A 10,079-nucleotide genomic window follows, 5' to 3' on the forward strand; every position below is an offset into this window, starting at 1 on the left:
CACTCGAAGGGCTGGAGGACAAGGTCTGTTTATCCGGGAAGGTCAAGGTCTGTTTATCTGTGGTGATACAAGATAATGTTTGTTAGACTGATAAAAAATAGGCAATTACTGTGTCTTGAAATGTGTGTTAAAGAAATATCGACATATCGCTAGTATTTTGACAGGTCTGGCGGAGCTCCGGTTGGGTGAAACCGTTAGAAAACACTAGTTTTGGCGAAAATAGCATCCTCATCAAGAGGTGTGGGTGGTGGTAAAGAATATCCCGTCAGTCAGTCTTACGATAAGCATGTTTTCTTTTACCTCAGTTCACATCACGGCGGCTTGGAAACATGATCTACGACAACTGTGCGTGTATTAACACGATGTACGCTTACTCGAAACACAATGGGAGCGTGAAGATCCGGGTCAGAATTGGTATTCAGCAAATCCGTGCTTGTAAGAGGCGACTAACGGGATCGGGTGGTCAGACTCGCTAACTTGGTTGACACATACCACCGTATCTCATGGTGCTCATGCTGTTGATCGCTGGATTGTCTGGTTCAGATTCGATTATTTACTGACCGCCGTATTATATCTTTCAGTGGCATTTAGAAGTTGTACATTGATGTCCAAGATATTTTTATGGATTAAACTTCTTTTTTAATTCCAGGTCCATTCATCAGGTGAACTGGGTGAATCCATAAAAATATCTTTGACGCCGTATAAATTGCCTTAACACCCGACCCCGTTAGTCATCTCTTAGGACAAGCTTGAGTTGCTGAAGACCAATTCTAACCCGGATCGTCACGGGTGGAGACAAGCATGGGTTGCTGAAGTTCTTCACGGGTGCTAAGTATCAGGTACCAATCTTCATCTACCAGAGCAAGACATCATAACGTTGTTGTGTGGTGTTCCGACAAGAATTCAATACCAATCACTGGAACGATTCCTGACAATTATCAAACGCAGATATTCAAACAGATAAACAGATGTCCTTAGCGTTGTATCAATATCTCTTATCCATCCTTTGATACATGCAGTGGTTAATTTCACCTCATCAACCAACGAGTTGATATTGATATACGTTATCGCTCTCAAATTAGCGTTATCACTGTCTCATCGTGTCTGCCGATACAAGTCCATATCAATAACATGCCATGGTTTGATATTTGTTTTAAGCCGACGTTCAAATATGTTATCACGATTTGCTCGTTATGAACCACGCGAGGAATCTCGAGCACGGTGACAAGGCATGTTTGTGTATGTTTGTGTATGTTTGTGTGTCGCCAACATAAGACTCACGACCTCATCCTGCGCTTACTCTTACACGTACACGGCTCTGTACGGTGAGTCAGCCGGGCCACGATATCCTGTTCCATGCATTGTCTTAATATATTGTTCGCGCTATTGTGACAAGTCACGTTTCGGGGACGGTACATTCGTCATGATCACGACTCGCTACTTTCCGAATCATGTAAGAAGATTGGTCACTGTATCCATTAAAGTTATTTACCGTTCGATAAATCAATCAGACTGAATGAGTGAGTGAGTTTAGTTTTACGCCGCTTTTAGCAATATCCCAGCAATATCACGGCGGAGGACACCACAAATGTACTGCACACATTGTACCCATGTGTGGAATCGAACCCGGGTTCTCAGTGAAACTGTAAATGGCCCATGTTTTCGTTGAGACGGAACCCAGTCGAGAAAATGGCTATCGAGGTCACGAGTTCGGCTTGTCCCGGATCAACCAGAGATGCTCACGAATGTCTATGATATGTGCATATGATATATCCACGTAGAATGCATTAGTTCAGACCTTGCTAATCCGATTTACACGCTTTCCGAACGATCTACTTCAACAGGTAAAATATCACGGGACAAAGTCAAAGGGGAAGTAACTCTGTGAAACTTACTTTTGGAATTAACAAAGTTCAATCACTAAGGGAATTACTTAATACTATTGGAGTTAAACGCAAAAAACAACATTCACGTTACTAAATCCTGTGTACCTACCACATTTAATGTAACACCAAAAATTCGTCAATTATATGACAGCGGCCTGTAAATAGTTAATCAGAAAAGCTAGTGATCGATATTGTGAGTAATGATTAACACGGTCGTGACAGATTATCAACCAAGTCACCGAATCTGTCCACCAGGTTCAGTCACCTCATACGTTCAGCATAGACTGCACTAAGGGTCCAGTTTGACATATAGTCTCAACCAGTGATACCTACATTTACTATGCCGAGTTAGTGTAGTTTTACGCCGCACTCAGCAATATTCCAGCTATATGGCGGCGGTCTGTTAATAATCGAGTCTGGACCAGACAATCCAGTGATCAACATCATGATCATCGATCTACGCAATTGGGATACAATGACATGTGTCAACCAAGTCAGCGTGCCTGACCATCTGATCCCGTTAGTCGCCTCTTACGACAAGCATGGGTTCCTGAAGATCAATTCTATCCCGGATCTTACTATGCTGAAGCGACGCTGATAGCCATGAGAAAAATAGCCATATCTTACTATATTGATTGACTGACTACAAATGCATAAGCATATGGAAACAACGATTGTACCAGCAATTATGGTGTCAATGGTAATAATTATGAAAACAATATGAAAGTAATGGTGAAGGCAATGATTTTCATGAGCAATACATTAAAATGTCAATGATCCGTGTTTCTGTTTTAAACAAGATGAACTTGGAAACAGCAAACATAATTAAGCATGTATTTCAAAATTAGACGCACTTGCTCAAGATCAAATGATAACCACACACATGACTGACTCGGACATGAATAGAAGTGAGGCAATCTTCTCATCCACCATACTTCACTGGTTCCTTTGAGGTCCTTGTGAGGCATAAGCTAATTGGTTATCGTTAGGAAAACAGCAAGATGAAACAAAACTTCAAACAGATTCATTGCTTTAGTTTCATAGCCAAGTCTTTGTGTCTTAGTTCAAGGTAGATTCCTCCACGCGGTTTTGGTTATCGGAATATCTCTGGAGACAGATTGATAATAGCAATAAAAGTTTTCCATTACCTAGTGACGTCAAGATGTCGACGGCAAACATTGAAACGGTAGCCCCAACGCTTAATCAAGTAATGGGTCACTTGAGAACCAGTGAGGGACACCGCAATGCATAGGTCGCATTAATAGGTGCGTCAGTGCTTAATTATAGGAGAGTGCCATTTACGAAACGAAATATACTCTAAGGAGCAGCGATATTGACGGAATTAGACCGTAAGGTCAAATGTCAAGGTCAAGATGAAGTCTGAAATGAAGTTCAGCTTAAGACTAACTGATGCAATGATAGGCGTACACACACAAATTTGTTTACACTGTACACAGGCTACCCATTCCTTTTAGGTGCTGCAATTCTCTATGCAGAGTTCTGTCCCTTAGATGTGCCAGGATTATGCGATTGTCAGTGCAGAGCCCTTTGTCGGACTGTTTCTGTGCTCATGGGTTTCGCTAAAATGAGAAACACCTAAAACCTGATTAACTTCGGGCTTCGCTCCCTCACCGACTTTACACGCCGTGATGTAATGGAAAAACAATACAAAGCGGTGATAAAACACAACTCACTCTCTCACTTTTTTTTCATATTTGGTTCATTTACAAATATCACAGGTTTGAATGTTTTACTCTCGTTGTAATCGATCTATAGATTACCATTATTTAAAAGAAGTGCACTGATAAATTTGTAGTCCAAGCAGGGCCGTAAATATCATTCTATCTGTTATCTGACAATATATTCAGGGAAATGAAGGCTTGGCTTAGTAGTTATAGCGTTGGGTCGGTTTGAATTCACCTGAAAGTAAAATATGCAAAAGTCGTAAATGGTGTTGCTATGATATTGCGGGATAATTGCTAAAATCTGGACAGATACTCATATGCACGCATGCACGACACACACACCCAAAGGCCGATCCCAAAACATAAAGAGACAAGCACGCACCTGCATGTAAACAGAAAACGCACACGCACAGACATACGCACTCGCGCACACACTCACTGAACGATGCATCAAGACGTTGGGTCTTTAAGGACACACATTATCTCTGTGATGTCACTGACGTTGTTCTTAATCAAACTATAGCACGCGAGATCAGTCCTTGTTCACCGTGGATCATGAGCATGGCTGACCCATTAAGATGCATCTGGTCAGTGTTACCGTCAGTGTGACAGGCCAGAGAGTCAGTTATTCCTGGAAGATTGTGGTTGTTGTTCGTGTAACACACGTTACCTTTATAAATAGCTCCCAGACCAAGAATGACAATACTACCTAGCGGTTTGAGATATACATGAAAGAAGGTGAGAATGGGTAGGAAGGGTGTCATGAAGTATTTTGACAAATATTGAAGGTAATTATTTAAGCTACATGACTGACACCAACGACCGAACCTACATATATTACATGTCTCAGAGACGACTTCTTTGAGTGAGTGAGTGAGTGAGTGAGTGACTTTAGCTTCACGCCGCTTTTAGCAATATTCCAGCAATATCGCGGCGGGAGACACCAGAAATGGGCCTCACACATTGTACGCATGTGGGGAATCGAACCCGGGTCATCGGCGTGACGAGCTAACGCTTTAACCACTAGGCTATCCCACCGCCCCCGACTTCTTTGAGAGGCATTTACAATTTGGAGCAGTCAGGAGGGATAACAATATATGGATGAACACGTTTCGGTGCAGGTTCTAACACCCTTATGAAGTAATAAACCTGTAATAAAGAACTTGTTCATCTATATCTTATTAACCATTCCTTGTGCTTTTGAGGGGGCGTAGGGTAGCCGAGTGGTTAAAGCGTTCGGTCGTCATGCTGAAGACCCGGGTTCGATTCCTCACATGGGTACAATGTGTGAAGCCGGTCTCCCCCGCCGTGATGTTGGTGGAATATTGCTAAAGGGGGCGTAAGACCAAACTCTCACACACAAATATGTGGGGCGGTAGGGGAACCTAGTGGTTAAAGCGTTCGCTCGTCACGCCGAAGGACCGGGTTCGATTCCCCACATGGGTACAATGTGTGAAGCCTATTTCTGGTGTCCCCCGCCGTAATATTGCTGGAATATTGCTAAAAGTGGCGTTAAACCCAAATCATTCACTCACTCACAAATATGTTTTAAAGACGACCCAAGCCTGTGCGTCTCGACCACGGAAACAGGTGCTGTCAGATTAAAAAAAAAAAAAAACATGAATCAGATCCAATGTCACATTTACGGTGTTTTGTATATTCGCACAAAACCTGTGCTCATCAGTTCACCATACCTAAGTTCGAGAGCTGCACCATTGCTAAGCATGCATCATGCATGTGCACGTGAGTTGCATCATACCTGTAAACATGAGTTACATCATACCTGCCCACGTGTGTTGCATCATACCTGCACTTATGAGTGATTAAGTGAAACTCTTGCCTCAATTTCGGCTTACCTCCCACTTAAAACTAACACGTGATATGACTGAAATACTATTACATAAAAGCGGCGTTGAACCCGCCCACTCACTCACTCTGGTTGCGGTAACCTTCACATCCAAACCCCTGTACTAACAACCGCTTCTTACTGGTATGTATATCGATAAATCAATACAGTTTTACCGATAAAAACATTCACTGTGCAAATGTCACTCGTTTAAGCAGAGGTGGGCATCGAGCGATACAAAGCGTATGTCTAGGTAAACACGCACAAGACATATCTGTTCTTCTTGATGTTCACGGACCTATCGATATATCCCCAACCACGCCATGGTGAGACTTTGTACAGCTGAGTGCGTGGACGTCAGAGTAAAGGAAGCAAAAGGAGAAATAGAAGTAAGTAATAAACTTCAGCGTTAGAAGTTCTCGCTGGCTTCCAAGTAGAAACACTTCAATGAATACCGGGACGAGAACGCTGGACTGAGAATATAAGGCTCTTTGGTAATATAGAACTCTTCAATGCACTCTCGAACAAGAGTTAGTGTCTAGGTGTATAAGTCTCTTCTGTTAATAACTGCTTGGCGTGAGAGCAGCCTATAGCTGGAGAAGAATATGTCTGTCAGGTTAGTAATACGTTGTATTGAGGCAGGTGAACGAGAACTGGAATAGACTGTATGTAATTTTGGCACTACAGTTCGGTGAATACTGGACCGTGAGTTCTAGAGCAATACTAAGGTGCATGCCCATCTTCTTTAAAATTACAAAAGGTTGACAGTTCCCTATTTATTCGTCTGGAACTGGAGAATCTCAGAGTACACGCCCATTTGTTTTAGAAAACTGCAACAGTTGGACGAATGCTGGAACCTGTGAGAAAGACCGAGTCTCAGAGTACACGCCATTTAAAAACAAAATCCCATTTGCACCAGTTACTATAGTTGAATGCTGGAACCAGTAATAAAGAGCGAGTCTGGGAGTTCACGCTTCTTTCCTTTCGTAAACACTGCAACGGTAGGATGGACGCTGGACACAGGATCCAACGCGAGACAACAGGTGCATCTCCTATACCTTTACCTGCAACAACTCGGTGAATATTCGACCTAGAATATTTAGAATAACTTGTGACTTATGTCCAAGTACTAATTCCAAGTGACTTATGTCTCTGCTGGTAAATTTACGCCAAACATGACTGAACTCCAGAATGCCCTTTATGGACAAATCAGCATCCCAAATAGCTGTGATGTGACAGCATAGTGGACCGAGCGTTTGCTGGGGTGTCGCAAATCAAGAGATAACTCACCATTGTCAGTTGTATGGTCATTCAAATTTTGTTCGAATCCGTTCACCCACCAGCTACGTTACTCCTGTAGGGGCAACCCCCACTGTGGAAGTACCGTCTTAAAGAGTCATAGGTTAGACTGGTGGGTAAAGCGTTCGTTTGTCACCCCGAACACCTGGGTTCGATTCCCATTACGTGCACAGCGCTGGATAATAAAGAAAATACGAATACACTGCATTGATCCCGTATAAGACATTCGCGACTCCATGGCCTAGTGGGTAGAGCTTCTCCGGAGACCGCTTGGTCGGGAGTTCTATCCCTGGGCGTGTGAATGCATGTTTACTTATAATCATAAAGACACGTAGAAGTTGAATGTTCATCATTAAATCAAATCCTTATCTTCTAGCACAGCTGGCCCACTGAAAACACACAATAAATGTATAATTATTTATATACTCATGCCAATAATGGTTGTCACCCCTTCAATTTTTTTTATTGGAGAGGGGGTGTGGGGTGGGTGTGTGGGGTTAGGAGGGAGGGGTGACAACCATTATTGGCATGAGTATATTTATTAGGGGTCACAACTTGACCAACCATGAATCCTCTTAAGGTATAAAACTGTATGCTTGTATACTGTAGTGGTAGAGACACAATTTCAACATTCGGTGAATATTCCACATAGAGTATTTATATGCGATTCCATAGGCGGATCCAGGGGTGTGGTGTGCAGAGGTGCGCACCCCCTCATCCCTCCCTTTTGTCCTGCAAGTTTGTTCAGTGACCATTGAAACTCGGGTGAAAATGAAGTGTGCACCCCCATTTTCTCATTAGTGTGCACGGAGTTATGTCTCTGTTGGTGACTTTGCACTAACCATGCCTAAGGTCCAGAACTATTCAATCAGATGCAACACAATACAATTTTAGAATGTAAATCATCTTAAGCTCCTGGCCCCTCATGCTGGGGTTATTGCACAGTGTGGTGGTCGGTGCCAACGACAGCAAGATAAATTCATCTGTGATATATGTATGTGTGTATGTTTTAATGCCAAATAGTTTATAATTATGTACAGTAAGGTATCGTTGGTGTCTCATAGGCCATACGGCCGAACATTGTTAAAAATATGTACTTTTAGAAAATATGGTTGAATCAACATTGTGTGACACCATTATAATAATTAATTTTCTTCTTCCTCTTTTTCTATTTCTTTTTTTTTTTCTTCTTCTTCTTCTTCTTCTTCTTCTTCTTCTTCTTCTTCTTCTTCTTCTTCTTCTTCTTCTTCTATAAAACCGTATGCAAGTATACGTTGACGGACGGATTGGTAAAGACTCACCGGACTTGGGACTCTCTGTCCCGGGTCACACTGGTCAAACAAGGCTTGGTCCAAGCCGGCCAGTGTCCGTTAAACAAACTTACGTATACGTCTCATGGTCGATCCCTGTGAAATAACATTATCTCAGTGGGTTGGCGCTAAATATACGGCATGTCTAGACTGGTTCATGCAACACACACACACACGCACGCACGCACGGACGCACGCAAACGCACGCCCATTTCTGGTGTCCCCGCCGTGATATTGCTGGAATATTGCTAAACTCACTCACTCAATCCTTGGTATGTGCTCGTGCGTCTATATGTAAGCAAAATATTATTCAGCTGACGTTAAACTGAACGTGCTATAGTGAGTGAGTGACTTTAGTTTTACGCCGCTTATAAATTATAGCAACATTCCACCAATATCTAGTGGGGGACACAAGAAATAGGCTTCACTAATTGTACCCATGTGGGGAATCGACCCGGGTCTTCGGCGTGACGAGCGAAAGCTTGAACCACTAGACTACCCCACCGCCCCACAACGTGCTATAACCTTGAGACGACGTTAAACCCGATCTCATCGCTTCATCCTCCATGTATCTTCTCTCGCATACTTTCCACTTACCACCTATCCCCAGTTCAGAAAGACGCTGGATCATATTCGATTCTATACATATTCCGCCAGGTCTACGATGGCCATCCTTCATCCTCATCCAGCTTCAAGGACACGTGTGTCTCCCTCCTCCCGTCGCTGTTGTTTGTCTGTCAGCTCTTTTCAGGGTTTAATGATGCTGCGGAGAATTCCCTGACGACATTTAAACGAACAAGGCTAGCATGAAGTCTGGGGACGAGTACTAATAAGGTCCGCATGGCGCCGATGATCGAAAGAGTAAATCTTTGGGTTTGGAATTACGATCTGTTCATCAGTTTCTACAGAAAGAATAACGGTAATGAACCCTATTAAGGAGAACCAGCATCTGCGCATGCCTGTGATGACAGCTTCCACTTAAAGGCTCCCGTCAGGTCTGTATTTCGGGGCATGAGTAAATACTTGTTTCAGGAAAGTAAATATTTTTATGTGTCGATTTGATGTATTTGTCAAACGGGTTCGAAAGAGATCGATATCTGGACCATTTCTTGACAAAATACAGATAACTGAGACCTAACCCTCAGCCACTGGAGAGGCTTATTTGGGTCCGGCGTTTGGTTAAAGTCGCATTTTGTACGATTTCAGTGTATCCTATTTTCTTAGCTTGTAGGGGCGTTAGGGTAGCCTATTGGTTAAAACGTCCGCCTGTCACGCTGAAGACCCGGTTTCGATTCCCTGCATGGGTACAACGTGTGAAGACCATTTCTGGTAGTCACCGCCGTGATATTGCTGGAATATTAACAAAAGCGGCGTAAAACCGTACTTACTCACCTACTCACTTAGCTGGTATGGAAACCTCAAACTGAGACAGGTGATTAATTACGTACACTGTTACAAAGTTCATAGCAACGTCGGGCCTGAGCTTCGTGGATCCTGTCTCAGCTAAGGGAGGCAACATAACCATAAAATGCACGCAAGAAAGGTATCCCCCTCTTTTTGATGGTGACTTCATGGTGATGCAAGAAACAAGAAATGCATATTCCATAGTATTGTATTTTTCACAGTTATCTTTGTTATGGGCTGGACTTTAAGTTCACAGTATTTCAGTAACCTTTTTGAACCTTGCGTCGTTTTGATATCTTTGTATTATTTTGGCCAAATCCAATTTTCAACCTCCTATTATGACTTGCACGGCAATTAGAATTTTTGGTATTAGTTTAATTTGTCCCTATTTTTAATATTTTCTTTAAATTCATTTTAATATAAACATTCTCGTGATTCTGTTCTCGCTGAAGCTGCTGCTACTTCAAGAGTGTTATAGGAAGAAATCGATAGTAGTGAACATTAGCCCTTCATTCCGTATAAAATCGGAACTACGCTTCTTACAGCTGATAATTGACTTGCCAAAATATCTTAAGGAAATATTATTGATATAAGTTTTGACAGAGCCACAGATGAAAGGGCTTTATGATTGAATAATAATACCAACTTT

This window comes from Haliotis rubra, unplaced genomic scaffold (assembly GCF_003918875.1).
Source record: "Haliotis rubra isolate DU_JTF1 unplaced genomic scaffold, ASM391887v1 Scf460, whole genome shotgun sequence".
Taxonomy (NCBI): domain Eukaryota; kingdom Metazoa; phylum Mollusca; class Gastropoda; order Lepetellida; family Haliotidae; genus Haliotis; species Haliotis rubra.